The 25,750-nt window shown below is 41.6% G+C and overlaps 1 long non-coding RNA gene across 1 annotated transcript in view; it reads right to left on the bottom strand.

Moving 5' to 3' along the window:
- Positions 1–5,185, bottom strand: part of LOC123373651 — a 55,759-nt gene extending 50,574 nt beyond the window's left edge. Inside the window, exon 1 of the long non-coding RNA XR_006580799.1 lies at positions 4,784–5,185. This is a non-coding gene — a long non-coding RNA (uncharacterized LOC123373651). The remainder of the gene's footprint in view (positions 1–4,783) is intronic.
- Between the last annotated feature and the right edge of the window lie 20,565 nt (positions 5,186–25,750).

Genomic DNA, 25,750 nt, shown 5'->3' with positions numbered 1-25,750 from the left:
CAATGATTTCTGCCTGGGCGGATCCCTATGGCCACTTAGGGCCCTGCTGAAGTAAGAGGTTGACCTGCTGCAGAACTTGTTAAATGATCACAGCCATGCTTAGGATTCTTGCTTCAGTGCCTCAGCACTTTTAGATGTGTTGGTATGAGCTGTGAGAGACTTCAGCAAAGATCTCATTTCTCTGCACCCTGCCAAATAGACCAAAATGGAATGAAAGCCACTCAGAAGCGATAATTACACCATAAAACTCAGTTACTATGGTGACAGGTGGCACTATAAACCCTTTAGACAAATACAGTCTCTCTTGTGCTAGTTTACTTTGTCTTGATGTTTCATTGTTAGCATAAAAAATGCTCAGTTAAATTACCTTTACCTCTGTTTTGGGGGCTTCATTTTGTGCTTGGAAAATGGGCTTCCTGTCCCATTGTCGGTGCTACTACTATTTCATAGATTCAGTGGGACTCTCCCACTGAGAAAAAAAGCAAGAAACTGAAAGTGGCTACTGAAGATGCAGCAGTCAGCAAGAGGTAATTAGTAGGCTGCTGAGAAACTGAGAGGCCCAGCTGTGATCTGAGCACAAAACCACCACCTGGTTCTTCCTTCACTGCTGCCACAATCCTCATGTATTGGCCAGAATTGCAATTACCTGAAACACATGGGCAAATCTTGGGACAGTCCCTGCCAAAGTGAGATAGATGAGAGATAATAATGAATTTTCACAGTAAGGGGGATAAATTAACTGTTGGGATATATAGAGGCAGATTTTGACTTTGATGCATGTTACTAAAGTACATAATGTAAAGGAATTATTTGGTCCTTATTGCTACATAAATATTTGCAAATCCCGTCCACAAATAAAACAAACAGCATCTGGGAACAGTTCCTTCCCCCGCCTCCCCCCGCAACCCCAAGAAGTGGCAGCAAGGGCCCCTTCTCTCCGTTTGAGAAGTAAGTGGGCTACAGAGTCCTCCCTGGCATCTACTACTTATCCCAGAAGTCAGGCTGTATCTAGCTGTATTTAGGTGGGCAAACCAAATATGCTGCACTCTTCTCCCACCAGAGTCCTTTCTTGGGATGATGTTGGCAGGGCTCTGGAACAGTGGATGTTGGCATTAACCGTCAATTGACATCATTGGGATAGTTCACGTCATTCAGAATTATTGTTTCAGGCTGTTTGTAGATTCAGGCAAATAGCACTGCTTCAGTTACAGACAGTTCATATTTTGAAGGTTTCTTTCATAAACTTTTAGAACTTACTTTTAATATAGGAAAGCTAAGAATCTGATGTAATCACATGACTCCAGGAGCCAGGGTGCCAGACACTGGTCTATAGTCTGAATCCAGCCCTGCATGTAGAGTGCATATAATATAATCTAATCTTGATATGACAGAGATATGATACCACTAGCAAGGGTCAGCCAAGTACAGATTGGCCACTACTCTACTTTGACATTACTACCTGAAGCAGTTGGAAATTCATTAAGACTACCAAGCTTGCAAATGTATGTCACAAACAGTGTGCAAACCCTCGAACAAAGGAGACAAAATAACTTGTTCCAGTTCTTTCAGCTGTTTTTCCCCTCCTACAAGTGTGATGCAAGACTTCCAAGACAAACACCTGTAGTCCGAGATTTATCATTGCAAGTGGAATTGAGTGGCGAAAGTTTAAAATCCCTCTCTTTTGAGGAGACATGCAATTTACACATAGTTCTTTGTATGTTGTGGAGATAAGCAGAACAGATACCATTTTGATAATACATTTGACAAAATTCTACCAGTGTTCATCAAATAATTTATTCAGTGATTATTTTTTTTAGCAGCAGTGTTCAGTCAATTCTGTGACTGGGCAAATACTATTTTTTCAATATATTGTTCAGCAAATGACGACATTTTTGGTGGACTTTTTGTCCATATTTGACCAGGTCTACTCACTTTATTAACTGATTCTTCTGGAAATATCTGGGTAGCAAACCCTTTTTTCAGAGAGAGCTATGGATACTTCAATATTACATTTAAAATTGTTAGAGAAAACCAACATGTTTTGCTTTTGTGAATCCTGTATTTGTACCAGTTTCCTTATGGGGATAGGTCCACCCTCCTTTTATTTTATCTTAATATTCAGTATGATCCACATCTTCTAACCAGAAAGTATGGACCTGATGTGGATCTCACTTACACCTATATAAGTCAGGAATAGCTTATTAAAGTCAATTGTGTTAAACTGATGTAAGAGATCAGAAACATATGCCCTGTGAGTTTTTCCAGCTCAAGAGCCCTCTTGGTAAGTAGGTCCCAGTGACTGTATTTTGTCTGTAAAAATAACTTTGTAACTCATCTACTGCAAATTAACCGCTTCCTTCATTCTATATTTATTTTACCTATTTTGAATTAGGAATTGTGAGTGACAAATGGACTGATTTAAGAAATATACTTTCATTGTAGCTTCTGTGGCACCCAAACCCCCTCCCCTCCTGACTCAGACATGCTAAGGCTGCTGCATAAGCCCACTTATGGTCTGCTAGCTTGGCTACTTTCAGCAAAAAGCAGTAGTAGTGTCAAGATCTCCCCATACACAGTGAGTGGACAAACATTACAGACCATCTATCATATGGATGTGCACGGTGTTTGTGAAAAGCCCGTTATGGTGTTTGCACCTACTGCATTATACACAAACAAAATGAGACCACTTTCAGAAAAGCAGGCACTAAATGACTTGAGTTCAGAAGTTCTCATGTTTCCCCATAGCATGGGCAACATATGAATAGAGAAACTGTCTCATGTCCTCCCCTTCTATTCATATTCGTGTAGACCACCTCCTCTCCCTTTCAGAATTACCTAACTTCCCTATGGCAACTACAGCTATTGCTCATTCAGGTTAGAAATGTCTATAATTAAGCTTGCCTGACCCTTTTCATTACACACATTTTTTTTGGTTACTTATAACATTATAAAACTTTAGCTGAAACGTCCCCTGCCAGGTGTCTGCCTCAGGCTGACTATTTTGGAAAATTTTCTGCAAAAACAGTACAGCTGTTTCACAAAACAATGTTAGGGAAAAATACATTGTTAAAGTCAGAGATTAGAAGATCTGATGTCCCTTCTGGATGTAGTCTAACCTCCTGGTTCTCACACGCCACCACCACCACCCTGTACTGGCACACTAACCCCAACATTAGACTGAAGTATTGTAGCCCACAGGAAACTAAATTATTATGTGTAACATTGTAGTGGGGCAGTCACCAGGCTCCGGCTAAGAAGGCGTTAAGAGCCAGCCCTTGGAGAGGGCTAGGCCAGGAGGAAAGGCTAGGTCATTGGGAAAACAGCCACAGCTGCAGCCACACCCCAATCAGGCCACAGCGGCCCTATAAAAGGGCTGTGAGCCAGGAGCTCAGACACACTCACTCTAGCTTGTGTGAGAGAGAAGGACCTGGCTGCCTGGAAGCTGAGCAGGGTACCAGAGGTGGAGCAGTGCTGGGGAAGGGCAGAGGGAGCTTCAGCCTAGCAAAACTCAAGGCTGCAGGCCTAGTCAAGGGCCCACAAATGGTACTAGTGCTTCAGAGGGGCAGCCCAGGAATAGGCAGAGGCAGCTTGTCCAATCTCCCTTGCCAATGATGAGTGGTTTACAGACTGCTGGTGAGACTGGCAATAGCCACTGAGGCAAGGTGGGGATAGAGGGTTGGGGGTTCCCCTGGGAGGATGGGGGTACTGCAGTGGGTAGAACCCCTGGGCAAAGGGCACCAGGGTCTGTGAAGGACATGGGGCCAGCAGTAGGCCAGACACCAGCCTGCAGAGGGTGCTCTGGGCTGGAAAGAGCTAATTCTCTGGATGACCAGTAGGAGGTGCTCTGCTGGTGAGTCATTGCCCTGCCACAAACATGCAGAGAAAAGGAGGGACTATGGTGCACCAATGCCTGAGGCAGGGAATTGATTGAGTGCCTCAGTGCATTGGAGCAGGGACTTGAAGATTGCCGTTGCCCTGGTGTCAAGTATGTGCCTTTTGCCATTGCTGTGAAAAATCTATCCAAATTTAGCCAAGTTATGAGCATCTGGAAATCTTAATTTGTACATGCTCAGAGACTTAGATTATAGCTGCTAAATTCTCTGAAGATTCTGCCTGCACTGAGCATTCTCCAACCAAGGTCTTCAGGGGCTGAGAAGAACATTTCCTGTAATTGCTTCTGCACTATGCTGCTGAACACACTGTCTGTGCTACTGGTTTCTGTCTCTCCAGTGCTTTCAGTGCTCCTCTGGTGATTCCTAAATTTTGAATGCTTGACTTTTGAAACCTTTGCATTATTTTAATGTTTTTATTACTTATTAAGAGAAAGTAATATCAAGAAAATGTTTAGAGCCAGATCAGCTTGTCAAATCAATGGTGCTACATTAATAGCAGCTGATAAGGCCCCTACTATACATTTAGCTATAGTTATTAAATTTAGCAGCTGGAAAAGGGTAGTAAAGCTGACAAAAGAAGTTAAAGCTAATAGCATGTTAGGAATAATTAGAAAAGGGATAGCTAATAAGAAATTATGCCACTATATTAATCCATGGTATGCCTACATCTTGAATATTGCGTGCAGTTCTGGTCACCCCATCTCAAAAAAGATATTAGAATTGGAAAAGATACAGAGAAGGGCAACACAATGATTAAGGGAACAGAATAGCTTCCATATGAGGAGAGATTAAAAAGACCCAGACTTTTCAGCTTGGAAAAGCAACTATTAAGAAGGGATGTGACAGAGGTCTATAAAATCATGAATGGTGCAGCAAAAGGATTCACTCACCACTCTGATGCCTCCTGCTGGCTGTCATGGGAATTAGTTCTGCATGTTAATGCACCCTCTTCAGGTTGTGCCTTGCTTTCACCACTCCTGCTCTAGGACCCACATCTCTCCAAGGACTGCAGCATCCTCTTCAGCAACACAACCCTCCAGCCATGTCATGCACTGTGCTGCCCAATTCTAGGGTACCTGCAATCCCACTGTTCAGCCACTTCCCTTTGTGACTACTGCAGCAAATTGTCTGGCCACTTCCTCATGGCCCCAGCATCCTCTTTGCCCTTGCCTCATGGCTTTAACATGCAAGCTCCAGCAGGCCAGGAGCTGTCTCTCACTCTCCTAGTCCCTGCTAGTAGCACTGCTCTGTCCAGGGTGCTGGTAGTTCTCTCAACCCTCCAGGGTCACAGTCCTTCCTCCATGGACTCCCAGCAGAGAACTACCTTTCTCTGCCCATCAGCTCCCTTTTTATATGGGCCTGCTTGGCCTTGATTGGCTTCTCCCTTCAGCCCTTCTCTGATTGGCTGCCTCCTGTGCAGCCTCCCTATGGCTTTATTAACCCCTTAGAGCCCAGTGTGGGGCAGGGGCTTCATCACAGGTATGTAGAAAATGAATAAGGAAGTGTTATTTATTCCTGCATATAACACTACCAATTAATAGGCAGTAGGTTTAACACAAACAAAAGGAAGTGCTTCTTCACACAACACACAGTCAACCTGTGGAACACATTGCCAAGGGATATTGTGAAGGCCAAAACTATAACAGGGATGCAACCCCATGTTCTGGGTGTCCCGAGCCTTTGATTGCCAGAAGCTGGGACTGGATGACAGAGGATAGATCACGCAATGATTGCCTGCTCTTTTCATTCCCTCAGAAGCACCAGGCTTTGGACACTGTCAGAAGACATGATACAGGGCTAGAGGGACCATTCGTCTGACCCAGTATGGCCATTCTTATGGCACCATAAGACCAGCTAGTTTTCCATCGACCATCAGAAAGTGCTCTGCCAACCTTTATTTTAGGTGAATTCTTGTAAGGTCTCTTGGTGAAAATGTAGATACTCATGTGCCAGAAGGAATCATAACATTGTTAAAGTAATTTTAAAGCAATTTTACATGCTTATTGTATAGTACAGTAAAAAAGAAACATTATGACTGTACAGTACTAGACAGGTCTAGTGCATATGATGCTGTCCGTGTAATACAATTTTTGCCAGTATCTGGTGGTGCCTTAATAGTTTAGATGTGTGTGATCTTTTCTCCTTAGAAACCTCTCTTTCAGCATTTAGTAGTTCACTCATTTCAAAATGTGATTTCTGATTCTGATTTCTCACATCAAAGTTGATTTCAACAGTGTGTCATGTTTGCCCATATAAGAATTTTGCTTGTGGTACCAAATCAATATGGCCTTCCCAAAAGGTTTTTTTGTTTTTTTAAATTAAACAATATTTACATATTAAAATATTGCAGATTTACAGTGTTATAGTAGTATCAGTCACATATGCAACAGTGCATTGACAAGGCTTTATGAGGTCCCTTAAGCCTCCCTCCTCCTCCTTCTCCTTGCTCCTGCTTTCTTCTATCTTCTTCCTCTACCTTTTCTGCCCTCTAGTTTCCCTCTCTTCTTCCTCTTTCTTCTCATTTCCCTGGGGCAGTCTCTCTCCCACTCCTGCATTAAAATGTTACTGAATGATTGCCCATTCTGTTATACTCCTTTGAAGAAAGTTACTAGCCACTATCAGGATTAGATGGACCACTGGGCTGATCGGCTAGGCAATTCCTATGTCCTGTTCATCATTTTGCTTATATTATCCATTTACCACGTTGTACAGGAATTAGCCTTACAAATATCTTAGCAAATCCTAAGTGGTTTGCACACTTATGGTAGCTCCTATATTCCTTGGGAATGAGTATTTTGTCATGCATTGTAAATTATGGCCCAAATCCTGTGCCCTGTTCTCAGTCAGTCTAACAGGCTGTGCACAGATGAGTTATAGAAGGTCAGGAGGGGAATGGAATCCTCTGTACAGGCTGCAGAAGGGTAACAAAGTCACTTTGTGGCTACTACAAATCTCAGTAGTTCCAGTGAGGTTCTTGCTTGGGAAGATCTGCATTAAAGGAGGTGGGTGGTGGTGGTCGGGGACTCCCTCCTCAGGGTGACTGAGTCATCTATCTGCCGTCCCTACAGGGAAAACCGAGAAGGGTGCTGCTTGCCAGGAGCTAGGATTCACGATGTGACAGAGAGACTGCCAAGACTCATCAAGCCCTCGGATTGCTACTCCTTCCTTCTTCTCCACGTGGGCACCAATGATACTGCCAAGAATGACCTTGAACAGATCACTGCAGACTATGTGGCTCCGGGAAGAAGGATAAAGGAGTTTGAGGTGCAAGTGGTGTTCTCATCCATACTCCCTGTTGAAGGAAAAGATCTGGGTAGAGACCATTGAATCGTGGAAGTCAATGAATTGCTACACAGATGGTGTAGGAAAGAAGGCTTTGGATTCTTTGACCATGAGATGGTGTTCCAAGAAGGAGGACTGCTAGGCAGAGATGGGCTCCATCTAATGGAGAGGGAAGAGCATCTTCACAAGCAGGCTGGCTAACCTAGTGAGGAGGGCTTTAAACTAGGTTCACCAGGGGAAGGAGACCAAAGCCCTGAGGTAAGTGGGGAAGTGGGATACCAGGAGGAAGCATGAGCAGGAGAGTGCAAGAGTGGAGGACTCCTGCCTCATACCGAAAAAGCAGGACGATCAGCAAGTTATCTTAAATGCCTATACACAAATGCAAGAAGCCTGGGAAACAAGCAGGGAAGAGCAATACAGCAGTGCACAGACAATCCAGGACGTTTTTGGAAAGTGTAGGGAACAATTTCCTGGTGCAAGTGCTGGAGGAACCAATTAGGGACAGAGCTCTTCTTGATCTGCTGCTCAGAAACAGGAAAGAATTAGTAGGGGAAGCAAATGTGGATGGGAACCTGGGAGGCAGTGACCATGAGATGGTCAAGTTCAGGATCCTGAAACAAGGAAGAAAGGAGAGCAGCAAAATACAGACCCTGGACTTCAGAAAAGCAGACTTTGACTCCCTCAGGGAACTGATGGGCAGGATCCCCTGGGAGAATAACATGAGGGGGAAAGGAGTCCAGGAGAGCTGGCTGAATTTTAAAGAATCCTTATTGAGGCTGCAGGAACAAACCATCCCGATGTGTAGAAAATGTGTAGTAAATATGGCAGGTGACCAGCTTGGCATAACAATGAAATCCTTTCTGATCTTAAACACAAAAAAGAAGCTTACAAGAAGTGGAAGATTGGACAAATGACCAGGGAGGAGTATAAAAATATTGCTCAGGCATGCAGGAGTGAAATCAGCGAGGCCAAATAACACTTTGAGTTGCAGCTAGCAAGAGATGTTACTCTTAACAAGAAGGGTTTCTTCACAACAAGAAGAAAGTCAAGGAAAGTGTGGGCCCCTTACTGAATGAGGGAGGCAACCTAGTGACAGAGGATGTGGACAAAGCTAATGTACTTAGTGATTTTTTTTGCCTCTGTCTTCCTGAATAAGGTCAGCTCCCAGACTGCTGCACTGGGCAGCACAGTATGGGGAGGAGGTGACCAGCCCTCTGTGGAGAAAGAAGTGGTTCAGGACTATTTAGAAAAACTGGATGAGCACAAGTCCATGGGGCTATATGCACTGAATCATAGGGTGCTAAAAGGAGTTGGCGGATGTGATTGCAGAGCCATTGGCCATTATCTTTGAAAACTCATGGTGATTGGGGGAGGTCCCAGATGACTGGAAAAAGGCTAATGTAGTGCCCCTCTTTAGAAAAGGGAAGAAGGAGGATCCGGGGAACTACAGGCCAGTCAGCTTCACTTCAGTCCCTGGAAAAATCATGGATCAGGTCCTCAAGGAATCAATGCTGAAGTACAGGAGAGGAAAGTGATCAAGAACAGTCATCATGGATTCACCAAGGGCAAGTCATGCCTGACTAACCTAATTGCCTTCTATAATGAGATAACTGACTCTGTGGATGAGGAAAAAACAGTGGACATGTTATTCCTTGACTTTAGCAAAGCTTTTGATACGGTCTCCCACAGTATTCTTGCCGGCAAGTTAAAGAAGCATGTGCTGGATGAATGGACTATAAGGTAGATAAAAAGCTGCTAGATCGTCAGGCTCAACGGGTAGTGATCAATGGTTCCATGTCTATTTGGCAGCCGGTTTCAAGTGGAGTGCCCCAAGGGTCAGTCCTGGGGCCGGTTTTGTTCAGTATCTTCATTAATGATCTGGAGGATGGCGTGGACCATACTCTCAGTAAGTTTGCAGATGACACTAAACTAGGAGGAGTGTTAGATACACTGGAGGGTAGGGATAGGATATAGAGGAACCTAGACAAATTGGAAGATTGGGCCAAAAGAAATCTGATGCGGTTCAGCAAAGACAAGTGCAGAGTCCTGCACTTAGGAAGGAAGAATCCCATGCACTGCTACAGGTTGAGGACCGACTGGCTAAGCAACAGTTCTGCAGAAAAGGACCTAGGGGTTACTGTGGACGAGAAGCTGGATATGAGTCGACAGTGTGCCCGTGTTGCCAAGAAGGCTAATGGCATTTTGGGCTGTATAAGTAGGGGCATTGCCAGAAGATCGAGGGACATAATCATTCCCCTCTATTTTACATTAGTGAGGCCTCATCTGGAGTAGTGTGTCCAGTTTTGGGCCCCCACTACAAGAAGGATGTGGAAAAATTGGAAGGAGCCCAGCGGAGGGCAACAAAAATGATTAGGGGGCTGGAGCAAATGACTTATGAGGAGAGGCTGAGGGAACTGGAATTGTTTAGTCTGCAGAAGAGAAGAGAAGAGAAGAATGAGGGGGGATTTGATAGCTGCTTCCAACTACCTGAAAGGGGGTTCCAAAGAGGATGGATCTAGACTGTTCTACATAAGAACATAAGAAAGGCCGTACCGGGTCAGACCAAAGGTCCATCTAGCCCAGTATCTGTCCACCGACAGTGGCCAATGCCAGGTGCCCCTGAGGGAGTGAACCTAACAGGCAATGATCAAGTGATCTCTCTCCTGCCATCCATCTCCATCCTCTGACGAACAGAGGCTAGGGACACCATTCTTACCCATCCTGGCTAATAGCCATTTATGGACTTAGCCACCATGAATTTATCCAGTCCCCTTTTAAACATTGTTATAGTCCTAGCCTTCACAACCTCCTCAGGTAAGGAGTTCCACAAGTTGACTGTGCGCTGCGTGAAGAAGAACTTCCTTTTATTTGTTTTAAACCTGCTGCCTATTAATTTCATTTGGTGACCCCTAGTTCTTGTATTATGGGAATAAGTAAATAACTTTTCCTTATCCACTTTCTCAACATCACTCATGATTTTATATACCTCTATCATGTCCCCCCTTAGTCTTCTCTTTTCCAAACTGAAGAGTCCTAGCCTCTTTAATCTTTCCTCGTATGGGACCCTCTCCAAACCCCTAATCATTTTAGTTGCCCTTTTCTGAACCTTTTCTAGTGCTAGAATATCTTTTTTGAGGTGAGGAGACCACATCTGTACACAGTATTCGAGATGTGGGCATACCATGGATTTATATAAGGGCAATAATATATTCTCAGTCTTATTCTCTATCCCCTTTTTAATGATTCCTAACATCCTGTTTGCTTTTTTGACCGCCTCTGCACACTGCGTGGACATCTTTAGAGAACTATCCACGATAACTCCAAGATCTTTTTCCTGACTCGTTGTAGCTAAATTAGCCCCCATCATGTTGTATGTATAGTTGGGGTTATTTTTTCCAATGTGCATTACTTTACATTTATCCACATTAAATTTCATTTGCCATTTTGTTGCCCAATCACTTAGTTTTGTGAGATCTTTTTGAAGTTCTTCACAATCTGCTTTGGTCTTAACTATCTTGAGTAGTTTAGTATCATCTGCAAACTTTGCCACCTCACTGTTTACCCCTTTCTCCAGATCATTTATGAATAAATTGAATAGGATTGGTCCTAGGACTGACCCTTGGGGAACACCACTAGTTACCCCTCTCCATTCTGAGAATTTACCATTAATTCCTACCCTTTGTTCCCTGTCCTTTAACCAGTTCTCAATCCATGAAAGGACAGTGGTAGCAGGTGACAGAACAAAGAGTAATGGTCTCAAGTTGCAGTGGGGGAGGTTTAGGTTGGATATTAGGAAAAACTATTTCACTAGGAGGGTGGTGAAGCACTGGAATGGGTTACCTAGAGAGGTGGTGGAATCTCCTTCCTTAGCAGGTTTTAAGGTCAGGCTCGACAAAGCCCTGGCTGGGATGATTTAGTTGGGGACTGGTCTTGCTTTGAGCCGGGGGTTGGATTAGATGCCCTCTGAGGTCCCTTCCAACCCTTTATATTCTATGGCAGCTCTACTGTCCCCTCACCCATAAATTCATCCTCCATGCTGTTGCAGAGCAAGGCATCAGAGAGAAGAGCAGCACAGCATGTAGGTGGTACAGAGTTGTGTACTCTGCTTGGCACGAAGGCTTTATAGCTTGACGCAGTGAGCATGCAACCATGGAAGCTACAGTGTGATTAAAGTCTTCTATGCACAGAGTGGATGCGGGGGAAACATTTGGCCCATACATACTAGTTATACGCCTCTGAATAAAAAGATCCATTCTCAGGTTTTTGTCAGTATTTTCAGGTAATGTTGTTACAGTGTGTTTCTGTGACAGAAGAATTAAAAGCCTGACTTGGAATAGTTTCATGGGGATTTTTTAGCTTAAATGTAAGTAGATTTGGTATTGTGAAGCTAATCCTTTCAAGGCATATTTCACTATGTCCCCAAGGAATAACTCAGGAAGCATATATTTCAAAGTTTACCAACATGTTAAAAAAGTCATTCTGTTCCCAGTATACATCATGCTTCCACAGTGTGACACGAGGACCTACACGTAACCCCCTTTCCGTCCGCCTCCAGACAAACACATTTACCAGGCTCCTTTGTTGTTTTTGTTTTGTCACAATTTTGCATTCATGACTGAAGAGTAGATAAAAATAATAAAAGATATGGGCCTGTGTGGTTTTTATCAATGTGGTGGGATTATTACAGAAGTTGAAATCAATGGATTTATGCCAGCTGGGAGCTTGGCCCAATCATAGAATTGTAGGACTCGAATGGACCTCGAGAGGTCACCTAGTCCAATCCCTTGTACTCAAGGCAGGACTAACACCTCCCTGACAGGTGTTTGTCTAACCTGATCTTAAAAATATCCAATGATGGAGATTCCACAACCTCCTTATGCAATTTATTCCAGTGCTTAACCACCCTGATAGTTAGGACATTTTTCCTAATGTCTAACCTAAACTGCCCTTGCTGCAATTTAAGCCCATTAATTCTTGTTCTACCCTCAGAGGTTAAAGAAAACAATTTTTCTTCCTTCTCCTTGTAACAATCTTTTATGTACTTGAAAACAGTTATCATGTCCTCCCTGAGTCTTCTCTTCTCCAGAGTAAACAAACCAATTTTTTTTCACTCTTCCCTCATAGGTCATGTTTTCTAGACCCTTAATTTTTGTTGCCCTTCTCTAGACTTTCTCCAATTTGTCCACATCTTTTCTGAACTGGACACAATTCTCCAATTGAGGCCTAATCAGCACAGAGTAGAGTGGAAGAATTACTTCTCTTATCTCACTTACAACATTAGTGCTAATGCATCCCAGAATGATGTTTGCTTTTTTTGCAACAGTGTTACACTGTTGACTCATTTTTAGCTCATGATCTTCTATGACCTCCGGATCCATTTCTGCAGTACTCCTTCCTAGGCAGTCATTTCCCATTTGTATGTGTGCAAAGCAGAGTACTTTGCATTTGTCCTTATTGAATTTCATCCTATTTTCTTCAGACCATTTCTCCAGGTTATGCTGAATTTTAATCCTATCCTCCAAAGCACCTGCAACCCCTCCCAGCTTGTACTCTCTATTCCATTATCTAAATCATTGTTGAAGGTATTGAACAGATCCAGACCCAGAATTGATCCCTGCTGGACCCGACTTGATATGTCCTTCCAGTTTGACTGTGAACCATGGATAACTACTCTCTGGAAATGGTTTTCCAGCCAGTTATACAGCCACCTTAATGTAGCTCCATCTAGATCAGTTGTTCTCAACCTATTTACCATTGTGTGTCACATATGCAGCTCTCTCTCTGTGTTATGCGGGTCACATCCATGCAATATATATACTATCTATATATCTACCCAAAAAAAAGGTTTAGTATGTTATCTGACAGCAATGTGATTCAAATCAATATACTACCTTTCATTTGAACACTGGAAAATGTCTACCAAGAACATTTTATTTAGCTAATTTAAGTCAAAACATTAGCCATTAATTTGGTCTCACTTACATTAGGGTCTGAAAGTGGCCAGTAGGGGATGTGCAGGCAGCCCAGGGCACACTGCAGCCTGGAGCATGCTCATCCCCCCTGGAGGTGACACATAGCAGTGGCTAGTGGGAAGAGATGTGCCCCCACATTTCTCCAGACAGACACCCAGAAGCGAGGAGGTAGCGCTCCCCTGGGTGACAGCACTCTGAGTCATCCCCTTCTCTCCCCCCCGTCCCATTCCCCTTCCTCTTCCCACCCCATCCCCTTTCTTCTCCACACTGTCCCTGGCCCTATTCCCCCTGCCCCCTGCCACACTGTCCCTGGCCCCATTCCCCCATCCCCAGAGGTAGTAGCTAGCTTGATGAAAGAATTCTTCAGTCAACCTTGTGCTGTAAGTAAACTCAAGTAGTAGGCACAGCTATATCTCTCAGGAGGTTGGATTTTTCACATCCCCTGAGAGATGTAGCTATACCAATATATATATTACTAGTGTAGACCTGACCTTAGTTTTCTTTCAAGTGTCATGTCCCATTGCACAAAATGCCGCAATGTCACTTCACTATGTGTGACTTCTGATGCCATACTGATAAACTGCCACCAGAATGACTGAGTTTCCCTTTCTGTTTAGATCTGCTTTAATCACTGAGTTTAATCATATGATGCTGAGACAAAATGCACCCTGAACAAAAGTATCAGATACCATAGCAATAATACAGTTGCCATCTATTATATTTTACATAGTAGCTCTTAGTTTCAAATGCCTTTTTGCTTGAATATTTGTTTCTTCTTCCCACAGAATTTACTGAGAACATTATTTTCTTGCATCCTTCAGGTATTTTTATTGCTGCTTTTTTTCTGTTGTTGTATTTTCACCATCTTCTTTAAATCAAATGCTTAAAATCTATCCCTTAGGGAAGAAGCTGCCTTTGAGCCTGAGTGGAAGCACTTCTTTGCATTTCCTGAGATTTTTTCTTCCTTTGCCTTTTGTTCTTCGTTCCTGGTGCATTGAAGTTTTTTCTTTTTCTTTTTTATTCCCCCCTGCACCACCCCAAAGAATTAGAATTTGTTTAAGGTGTTTTCTTGACTACTTACTTTTACTGCCTAAAAAATATCAAAGAGCACAAATACAATGATAAACCCATGCTGTTTAATAAAGTCCCAGTGCTGCCATTTCCCTCAACTTCTTGTGCTGTGAAGTGTCACTTACAGTAAGTGAGTTTAAAACTTGATTAAATCTGGAGCACTTTCTCATCAAAGGAAATTAAAACTGAGGGTTTTTTACTGAGTTAACCACCCAGGAAAGTTGAGTGGACTTCAAAATGAGTGAATGGCCTGTATTGGTGTGTAGATAACATGGGTGAGGAGCAAAGTTTAAAAACTGCAGTAGAATAGTTTGGCACAATCTGTCGTCACTCTGAAGTTGTTTAAGGGACCCTGATTGCTGAGCTACAAATGGAATGGAGGGAATCAAATTAGTTTTAAACATACTCCAATCAGCTGACAAGGGAAGCCCAGACCTGTTCTCTTTTATGGATGAACTGTGCTACAAAAATTTAATAAGAAAGTTTTGATCTACAGGGAAAGGAAATACAGGATTTCTATTAGGAAGTCTATAGCATAACCAGATCAGCAACACCAGAGTTAATACAATAGCTCTCTGTGATCCTCACAACAGAGATTAAAGCCTGCAAGCACCCATAAGATTAAGAAAACTGCTTACATGAAACATAATCTGTTACTTTTCTGGGATTTAGCTTAGCCACACAGCCAGGCGGAACAAGCATTTGTTTTCTGCTAAAAATAATTTTATAGTGATGCTTCGCAAAAATGAGCATTTTTATATGATAATGAAATCCAGTCTTCTTTGAATTGGCTCCTGCAGGACAGCTACAATGGAAAGTTAAAGAAAAGAGTCAGTCTGTATGTCACAAACTATTGCCCAATACTCAGGGCAGTCCCTGCTCAACTAATACATTCTGGATTTCAAGCATCTCCTCCTGATCAATGTAGACCCAAGTTTCTCCATCCTAATCCTCCTCACCCTGCACATCTTTTGCATGAGTGTTTGGCCTTGTTATCTGCACGGCTCACAGGAGGAAGTCTATAAAGGAATTCAAGAAGCTCAACAAAGGGAAGAGCTGGGCCCTTTGTTCTCTGTATATAACTTTATATATCTCTTCAGAGGGAGACTATTAAGAGGAAGAGGTTAGATGAATTGCTGTTTTACCCCCATTTTCATAAGCATGGACAGTTCATCTATTAGTTCCCTGTTTATATCCATTGGCTAGCTATGCTCTTTGATGCTTTTCACAGCTCTGTATGCAGTTCATAGAATCATAGACTATTAGGGTTGGAAGAGACCTCAGGAGGTCATCTAGTCCAACTCTCTGCTCATAGCAGGACCAACACCAACTAAATCATCCCAGCCAGGGCTTTGTCAAGCCGGGCCTTAAAAACCTCTAAGGATGGAGATTCCACCACCTCCCTAGGTAACCCATTCCAGTGCTTCACTACCCTCCTCGTGAAATAATGTTTCCTAATATCCAACCTAGACCTCCCCCACTGCAACTTGAGACCATTGCTTCTTGTTCTGTCATCTGCCACCACTGAGAACAGCCTAGCTCCATCCTCTTTGGAGCCCCCCTTCAGGTAGTGGAAGGCTGCTATCAAATCCCCCCTCACTCTTCTCTTCTGCAGACTAAATAACCCCAGTTCCCTCAGCCTCTCCTCATAAGTCATGTGCCCAAGCCCCCTAATACTTTTCATTGCCCTCCGCTGGACTCTCCCCAATTTGTCCACATCCTTTCTGTAGTGTGGGCATCAAAACTGGATGCAATACTCCAGATGTGGCCTCACCAGTGCCGAATATAGGGGAATAATCACTTCCCTAGATCTGCTGGCAATGCTCCTACTAATACAGCCCCAAATGCCCTTGGCCTTCTTGGCAACAAGGGCACACTGCTGACTCATATCTAGCTTCTCGTCCACTGTAATCTGCAGGTCCTTTTCTGCAGAACGGTTGCTTAGCCAGTTGGTCCTCAGCCTGTAGCAGTGCATGGGATTCTTTCTTCCTAAGTGCAGGACTCTGCACTTGTCTTTGTTGAACTTCATCAGATTTCTTTTGGCCCAATCCTCCAATTTGTCTAGGTCACACTGGACCCTATTCCTCCAGCATATCTACCTCTCCCCCGAGTTTAGTGTCATCTGTGAACTTGCTGAGGGTGCAATTCATCCCATCATCCAGATCATTAATAAAAATGTTGAACAAAACCAGCCCCAGACCGACCCCTGGGGCACTCTGCTTGATACCGGCTGCCAACTAGACATGGAGCCATGGATCACTACCCGTTAAGCCTGACAATCTAGCCAGCTTTCTATCCATCTTATAGTCCCTTTATCCAATCCATACTTTTTAACTTGTTGGCAAGAATATCATGGGATAAATATTGCTTTATTTTCTTCATAGCCTCTTGTTTGGTGTTTAGTCTCTGAACAAATGTGGCACATCCAACATTTCCCAGGTCTTTTTTCCACCATAAAACACCCTCCAAAACTAGCCATGAAACAGAACCTGAGATTGGCCAATGGTCACTGACCTGCCAAGCGAAGGTAAGATATGACCTTTGTACTGACAATTCAGCTCACTAATTGACATCTCCATGACCAGAATAAGAAGCAGAATGTAAAAATAGTTATCTATAAGCATTAAAATTATTTATCCAAAGATATCTGTGTAACCAGATTAATTATTTGACTATACTTGTGGAATTATCAGCCAAGTGTGTTAGCAGGGTAAATAATTTAGTATAGTTATACAGAATAAATCCATTTGTAAAATATCAAAATATTGACCAAATTAATCATCAGATGAACATTATTTGACTGCCTATACTCATGATGACCATCAAAATGATATGCAAAAGTTTTTTTACAATGCATAGTGCTATTGAAACTCCATCTTATTATATTTAGAATGATCATGAGCAATATGATCTAGCAATCCAAGCGGAGATGAGAAATACTGCAGAAAATGTTAGGGAATTTGAGAGTGTATTTAGTCTACAGAATAATCACTCCCATTCCTTTCACTAACATGAAGCTGAGATCTGCTGCAAGTTGGAGGTCGCACAGTTTTTTAACACTCTATTATTCTTGACTGATAGGTCCACACAGTCTCTGCAATGCTCCATAAAATAGCCTTGATTATTGGTTTGTCATTTGCAAAACAACAGGAGATTTGTACAATATTTATAGCTTATGGAATAATCAGTTCTCTTTGTCATCCTGCTGAGCTTTAATATTTGGGTTATAGCTCTAAGAATTTGTAATTGTATTATGTATGGAGAAAAGATTTATTCTTCTTTTGAAACTTTAGACTTTCAACAGGCTTTTATCCTGAGAGGATACTACTTAAAATAGTTATATATGGGCCTCAGATGAAATGCAGCCACTTCTGGGGTTTAACACAGCAAATGCATTTATAGAGCTAATGTAAGTTAATTGTACAGTTTGAGTATCATGGTGCTCTTTGGGAAGATATTGATGTACTTATTAGAGATGGACTGATGAGATGGTGTTAGCCTAAATCTGATCTGCATCATAAGGTTCAACATTTGTGGATAAATCAAATCTAGGGTTTGGATTCAATAGTACTGAAATCTTATGAGCTATTGTCAAATGGTTTTAGCCCTAAATGCTGGAAATCTCATGAGAATAGCTGCTGTTCTAAGAGTTTGTATGAATCCAAACATTAACCTGAAAAAGGCCCCCACTGGCTTTCACTTTGACCTGGAACCACAATTACAGGAATTCAAATCCTAACTCCTTTCTGAATTTGAAATAATTCTGATTTGACATTTTGACTCCTCTCTAGTCTCTACCAGAGGTTATGTCAACAAATGCTTAATCACTAATGAAACAAGTTCATCCTAATACATAGGTATTATGTATCACATGCTTATAGGAATAAACAGTTGTGAAAGTTTTAATCTTAAATTTAGATTTGTTTTCAGATGACGGGTACAACAGGGGTGGAAAAAGATGGAGATGAGTTCTTACATAGACTACTAAAATATTTAGGGGGATGGTAAGACTGGCCCTATGTTCTCAGAGTTGATACAGCATTGGTGATGATTAGTACAAAGAAATTTTGTTGGAAGAACAATTAAAACGTTATTCACTTAGGGTTCATCTAGAAGCAAAAAAAACCCAAAAAACCCAAAACAAAAAACTCACATCCAGTGAGTCTCAGAACCCCAAGCAACTGACTTGGGCTTGTGTCAAGGCTGATTTCCCACTCTGGCACTTAAAGTGTAGAAGATGGGGGCCCACAAGGATACTAAAAATCAATACTGGTCAATCCAGGTTTGTATTAAACTTCCAAGGTTACAGTTTTTCTCTGACCATGGATGGGTAGATGCTGCCACCACTCAAGTGCAAAACTCCTTTGAGAGCCCAGGAAGGCGCACTTGGGAATTCCTTCCTGTGAGGTACCCTCAAGCCCTTTCACCACCTCCTCCGGGAAAGAGCCGAGAAAGAAAACAAAGGAAATCAGCTGTTGCCACCAGCTAATTAAACAACATGTGCACAAACCTCTTAGGACACAAATATCCATTCTGTTCTTAAAAAAAGGTAAATTTTATTTAAAAAAAAAGAGAGAAAACACATCTGGAAACTCAGGCTATTGCTAGATTTTAAAAGAATAACTACAAGGATTAGTCACCAATAATAGCTTTCTTGGGGTCCCGCTTAAAGGTTATGAGCAAAACTAAAGCACTTGGGGTTAGCACAGAGGAGTCCACCAGCCATAAAGAAATAAAGAAATAAACCTAATTGTGTCTTCCTAGACATTTCCTGATCTACTTACATATCTGGGGTTTCAAATGAGTAGTTTCTAAATATGATACTGAGGATTTTTCATACTTGGCCCCAAGCTTCTTACAGCATAACTCTGTCCTGTCCGCCTCTCCCTGAGAGAACAACAACAGACAGACAAGAGGGGAGGGGTTTTTTTCTTAATTTTAAAAAGTTCTAGCCTTCCCATTGGCTCTTTTGCCCAGGTGCCCACTCACTTCCTTTTACCTATGCATAGCAGTGAGACGTTTTAACCCTTTACAGGTAGAGCAATTAAAGAACAGCTACTAAGAAGGATTTTATAGCTACTAGCTGGCTGGGTGTCCATAAAAGGGAGTTACCCCCTCTCCTTCATTTATCACAGCTTGGGACTGGGGCTAAGAATAGTAGTGTTGACATTAGGGCTGGGGCTGGAGTCTTCCTCTGAGACCTGTCCCACTTGCTGAGGTCCAGAGCCCAGGCTCCAGCCTGAGACTGAACAGCTACATTGCTAGTAGTGTGAGCCCCACAAGCCCAAGTCAGTTGACGCGGGCTCTGAGACTTACTACCATGGGTCTCTTTTTTTGCTGTGTAGATGTACCCTTAGTAACAAAATATTAGAATAAAAACCAGTTACACTGAATTACCTAATGAAACAGTAAACTGACCTAAGCAAGTTGATTTGCACCACTGACTTTAACTATTGGTGTTATGGTGTCATAGCAGCAAAACATTTAGTAAAAGGAAGGAATGTATGAACTAATAGGGTAAGAGTGGGTAGCACAGATGAATATACTGCAAAGTGACCCACCTGAAATATAAACCTCCTTTATTGTATGATTAGATGAAGATAATATATGCCTTAAAAAGAGACGCAAGGAAAATGTGGGGTGGCTGATAACACTCAGGCGTATGTGCAAATTTGTTTGGGTTTGGTTAGCACCAGGATCTTTTGATCAGGCAACTGTTAAATTCATTGCCTATGAGAGGAAAGAGAAATGTTGTGGTGAAAACACTGGACTGGAATTCAGGAGATTTGAATACAATTTCTGTCTCTGACACAGACTGCCTTTTGTGACTTTGGGCAAGTCACTTAATTTCTCTGGGCCTCTGCTCTGCAGTTGTAAAATGGGCATAATAGTATTTCTTTAACCCCCTCTATGTCTGACTTATCTACTTATTTAGATAGCAAGTTCTTCAGGGCAGGGACTTTAGGGGTTACTTAATACAATACCTAGAACAATGTAGGCCAACTGGTACAACTTTGTAACACCTAGCACAATGGGGCCTCCACTCTTAGTTGGAGCCTTTAGACACTACTGTTATACAAATAGTAGTCATAGACGTTGCTAAACATATTGAGTAAAATTCATCCTTGAGGCAATCCCAGTAGTTATATGATGTATTAATTTGGTCCTTCAAGTATATCTAAATAGAATTATTCTATGGAGTCAATTAACCAACTGAAAGAACAACACTCCATTGACCTCAATGTAATGACATTAGGTTCTTTTCCTTGTAGAAAGAGCAGTTAAGGTTTAAAGCTTATGTATCCCAGGTGACTCTTAGAGAGCTGTGATAAGCTTTGCTTTGAACATAGGTTACTCAATGGTAATTTACACTATGTGTTTATATGCACATGATATTGCACACACACAGAGACCTTTCCTGGCAGGTATCCCTGCACAGGTGTTCAGATGTCCTGTTAAGGAGACAAAAAGAAAAAGCATCTTATCTTCAGATTTGTTTAACCTGTGGTGGTTCAGAATCAGCCAGGAACTGTAGTTTGGGGAATAAAGCCATGTCTTCTGGCTGAGGTATTGTCATGCTTGTGGGTATCATTCTTGGATCAGATGGCTGGTCTGCAACGTCTTTAGGAGCACACTTCTCCCTTGTTTTCCTGGCCTTTTATGGGTAAAAGTCAGGGTGGTATCATTCCACAGAACTTCCCCTGTGATCTTTGGATTGAATCAGGAAATTTTAGGTTACTCACCCCTACTGCACTGATTCTTGGTCCACTTTTGGAGTTCTTTTAGAGTACAGTTTCTTAGTCTTTTCCATGTTCCTGTGTCCTTTGTGAATAAGCAACACAGAAGGAATAAAAGGAGGTGCTGATTTAAGATGATCTCAGCCCATTGTGTTTAGGTGAACAGCTGACACTCTTCAATGACCACTTGAATACTGGCACCTGTCGTCTTCCTGGTCATAACTTATTGCCCCTTGTCCTTTGACATACAAAAGAACAAAAATACAAAAGTAGTTTCTTACCCATTCAAACATCTCATGCTTATACTCCTCCAAGATGGCCAATGCCTCAAACAAAATAGGACTTTGCAGAACTATCACCACATCTGGGATACTGGATGAAAGGTTATTTCCATCTATCAAGGCTCAGAGTCAAGCTGAGTCAAAGCTACTTATTAAATACCCTAACATAAGCATATTAAAATATAACCAATTAAAGTTTATACTCAATGTCTAAATGACTATATGCATACATATCTTACATAAGCATGGAGATGTAGGATGGGGAGGAACTGTAAAAAGCTTTGAAGATGCTAGCACAGGTAGCTTGTGAAAAGAGAGGGGAAGCCAGTGCAGGGATGAAAACAAGAGAATGACAGGTTGGGAGAGGAAGATCATTTTAGTTGGTGGGGTTTTTTTTTAATATAATGTAGTGCGGCAAGATGAGTTGCACAGAATCTCAAAGTGGATGACAGCATCGCAGTAAGTATGGTTGTGGAGTTGTCAAATAGTTAAGATTAAGAGATAAGAACAGTCAGCGTTTGAGTATCTACAGATAAGAGTGATTCGGTGAAATTAGAAAACATAGAAAAGCTTGTGATGGTTGGGTTCAAGGGTCTTGTATAGAATTTCACCGTTTATTCTTGACACAGATAACTGAAAACCCTATATGATTAACCTGTAAAAGTCAAGGACATTCATTTGTCAATAGGATGTTATAGGACAGACCGGATAGGAAAAATGGCAACAAGTTAAATGACAGACTGTCCTTTTGTGATCAAGCACTAATGTACAGTTTAGAATATGCAGATCCAAATATCACTGTGATAATGACTAGAATATGCTAATTTAGAAGTGCTCATTCTGGAAGGTGTTTTACATTTGTTGCAATTTGAAGGTTTTGCTGGACATTGTAACTGATACAGAATGAGCTTCAGTGATGGTTGTGTTGAATTTCTTTGGATGTGCATGTAATATTGAAGCAACTATAAAGCAGTTAATTTGCCATGGTTATATTTAATTAATATCTTTAAATGACGAGTATGAAAACAGTACAGGAATTGCTGGGAAATTTCAGAGCCAGGGATTATGCAATCAATATACAGTTCACACTGGAAAAAAATTGTCAAACTTTGTCAAACATATACACACTATATGTTCCAGGTGTGCAGAATGTTCACAGAATGAAACACAAACCATTCAAAACTTTGTCTCAAATCTTGTTATAATCCCAAAATTCAAACAGTCTTCGTTTAAACTTTTTCAGGTTTACAAACCTCCTTGGTGTATCCTAGCCCTGCTTTTGGTGAATGTAAACCTTGTTTTCACCAAACCTAGGTTAGTTTATGGTTTTATGTCATATTAATGCATATTTTGCTCTTTCCAAAACCAGGTAGAAATCTATGGTTTCAGAGGAGTTTCACTTTCAAGTCTCGGGTTTGTTCAAAACATGATATCAAAGCTTAAGTGATGCCAAGGAAAACTTAAAGCAAGAGGATGAATAGACATGGAAGGGAAACTCAGGTTTACAAAAGCACTCAGATGGAAAGCTAAGAATTTTTTTTCACCAATTCCCATTGAAGAAAACTGCTGAGTTTTAACCAAGTCAGTTGTTTCTCATTGAGACAATGCTAGTTTTAAGGGTATATTTAAGGTACACCAGGAAGAATATCTAGGTTTTCTACAAATTATTTAAAAGGCTATTGAATGGGCAAATGGCATACTCACGTAATGTACTGCTGAGGAACATAAACATCAATTTGTTAAAATTAACTTAGAAGTAAAAGACTCTGGGGATGATGTTAAATTGGAAAGGCATACATTTGATTGGAAAAAATACAGATGTTAATGAAATATTTGAATCGCTAAGTGGCATGAGATCAATAAAAGGGGGGGATTATTATAGGTGATTGATCCAAAATTTGTAAATGATGAAAGTGCTACAAAGTCCTTGTCTAGCCCAAGGGTATATTTTCCCCATCTGTCAGTGTGGGAGTTGGTTGTGCCAACTATCCTGGGAAGATGTAGTTATTTACTTTGCTATTCATGCTCTTACCCAAAGAAACAGTATCTCACATATTAGTGGTCTGATGTTCTAACATTCAGACTAACTAGATGCAGAGAAAGACAAAAGTGGGTTTATTCACACACAAATTCCATTGTCAGTCCAGCCAACCATACAGCACCCCATCAGTGAGTAGAGCTGGGTCTAACCCAGAGTGTGGCCTCTCAGTGGTTCAGGTCAGCTAGCCAGAAAGACTCATATGTAGCCACTTCCTTTTTGTCTTCTTGAGCATTTCTACCCTGCTCACCTTCCAGTCTGTTAAGAAGGAAACTCATTATTAAGCCAGACAATGCAATCAGCTTAAACTGCCACATAGGTGTTCATGATGGAAACTACACACAATACCCCATGAGATATGGATACTGCCATTCACAGTGTCTGGGTGCTCTGATAATATAAACTAATGTGGATCAATGAGCTACAGAGAACTAGGCCCACCCATGGGATTTTGTCCCAGGAGCTTCATTAGCTTGTAAAATGAAAAGCAAGTGAAAATGACACCAAAAGCTCCTGCCCTACTGAAAAAAAACGGCAGGACTTCAAAACTGGTGTGGAGGGCAGGTTGTGAGACAGCAAAGGGGATTATAAAAACACTTTATATTATGTATAATCTGCCCCAACTAGAAGTTTACAGCAAAACCTAAATTTATTACTTGAAATTACAGAAGCACCTAGAGACTCCAGTCAGGGATCAGAAGCCTTTTGTGCTAAGCAGACTTTAAGCAACAAGTCCCTGCCCCAGATAGCTTGAAGTCTTATGTAAAAAGAAGAAGGAGACACAGAAGAAGGGGGAAGGGGCCAAGTGAACTAAGTAAGTGTTGTACAGTAAGCAATAGTCATGGTTCAGTACCAGCCTAACGTTCCCACAGGACAATATCTCAAGTAAAAAGAAAACAGAAGTTTAAAATTTGAAATCATTATTAGAGCGAAAGCAAATCTATTGAACTTAAAATAAGAAACCTCTTGACCAGGTAGATGGCACTCTGCATAGTAAATTAATGTGGAGATCCACACAGCACAGAAATCAGCTCTGGAAAGACATCTTTCTAAAACTAAAGTCATCTTTCCCTTGAAGCAAATTGGCTGGAACTGTGGCTTTTTGTTTTGTTTTGTTTTGTTTAGAATAAATGATGTGTCTCTTTTCTAGGACAATTATGTGGAAATAGCTTTATGTTCACCCTCTGATAGAGCAGCAGAAAATAATAGATCCAAGAGCCCTATGGGAAAAGTGCTAAAATGAACCAGTTTGCTTTTTGTGTCTGGAACTTAATCCTAAAGCGGATGCAGAATTCTGTCAAAGTGTCCGTGAGTTTCAAGGTGCTCAGCTAGTCCCAAGCTTTGGCATTTTGAAATCCTGCTGAAGTCGGTGACCACAATAGGCGATGCAGAGTACCTTGTATGACTAAAATCCCTGCTGGGAGAAGGGAGGGTTGGGCAGCCACCAGTGGCAATTTTAGGTAGGGATATATGGCCATAGGACACAATGGAACCCTGTAAGTGTCCGTGAGTTTCAAGGTGCTCAGCTAGTCCCAAGCTTTGGCATTTTGAAATCCTGCTGAAGTCGGTGACCACAATAGGCGATGCAGAGTACCTTGTATGACTAAAATCCCTGCTGGGAGAAGGGAGGGTTGGGCAGCCACCAGTGGCAATTTTAGGTAGGGATATATGGCCATAGGACACAATGGAACCCTGTAAGTGAGAGGGATCTCAGTGTGCACCCAGCAGAGTGCACTCACCTTATATATGGGATAGGTCTCTCTACTCAGCTGCTTTCTAGTAAAATATTTGTTTTAAATTGCAGATATACAAATAAGATGTACCCAATTTACATTATAATCTGCCATGTAATCACATTGGCATTACAAACTCATTGATTTAATAATATTAAGCAGCTCTTTGGACAAAACTCTTTTTTTCTCCAACAACAAAAGTAGCTTAAATAGCAAGCCTAAGAAGGCCTGGCTCATTAAATGGGTTTATTATTTCCTGAGCTCTGTTTAATTACCCCTTTAAAGTCTGTGTTCATTGAATGTTTCCCTTTTAATCAGGAAATATAAAAGAAAGAGTTGTTGTTAGAAATGGTTGATTTTACATATGTATTAGTACACTGGATTGCTTAATGAATTCTGATCAATGAGAAATTTGTATTGTCCCTGAAACAATCAACTTCTTAATTATTGCCCATATTTTCTGGGGGCTTTTTTCTCTCTCTCTTTTAGGAATTACTTATTTTCAAGTCTTGCTTATTATTATTTGTATTTCTGGTTGCACTTAATGACTCCAGGCCCATGGTATTAGGCACAGTAAAAGAGAGAGTTCTTGTACTAACAAGTGTACAGAGTAGAGGCAACAGGTGGATCCAAAAGGTAACAATGACACAATTATGATAAGCTGTGGTGACAGCAAACCAGCTGTCTAGGGCTTCCAGACATTTGAGCAGCTGTGCATATGGAGCGAGGGCTGGCAAAGTAAA

The sequence above is a fragment of the Mauremys mutica genome, chromosome 7 (genome assembly GCF_020497125.1).
Source record: "Mauremys mutica isolate MM-2020 ecotype Southern chromosome 7, ASM2049712v1, whole genome shotgun sequence".
Classification (NCBI taxonomy): domain Eukaryota; kingdom Metazoa; phylum Chordata; order Testudines; family Geoemydidae; genus Mauremys; species Mauremys mutica.
The sequence above is the reverse complement of the archived record's forward strand: the minus strand, read 5'-3'. Positions and strand labels throughout refer to the sequence as shown.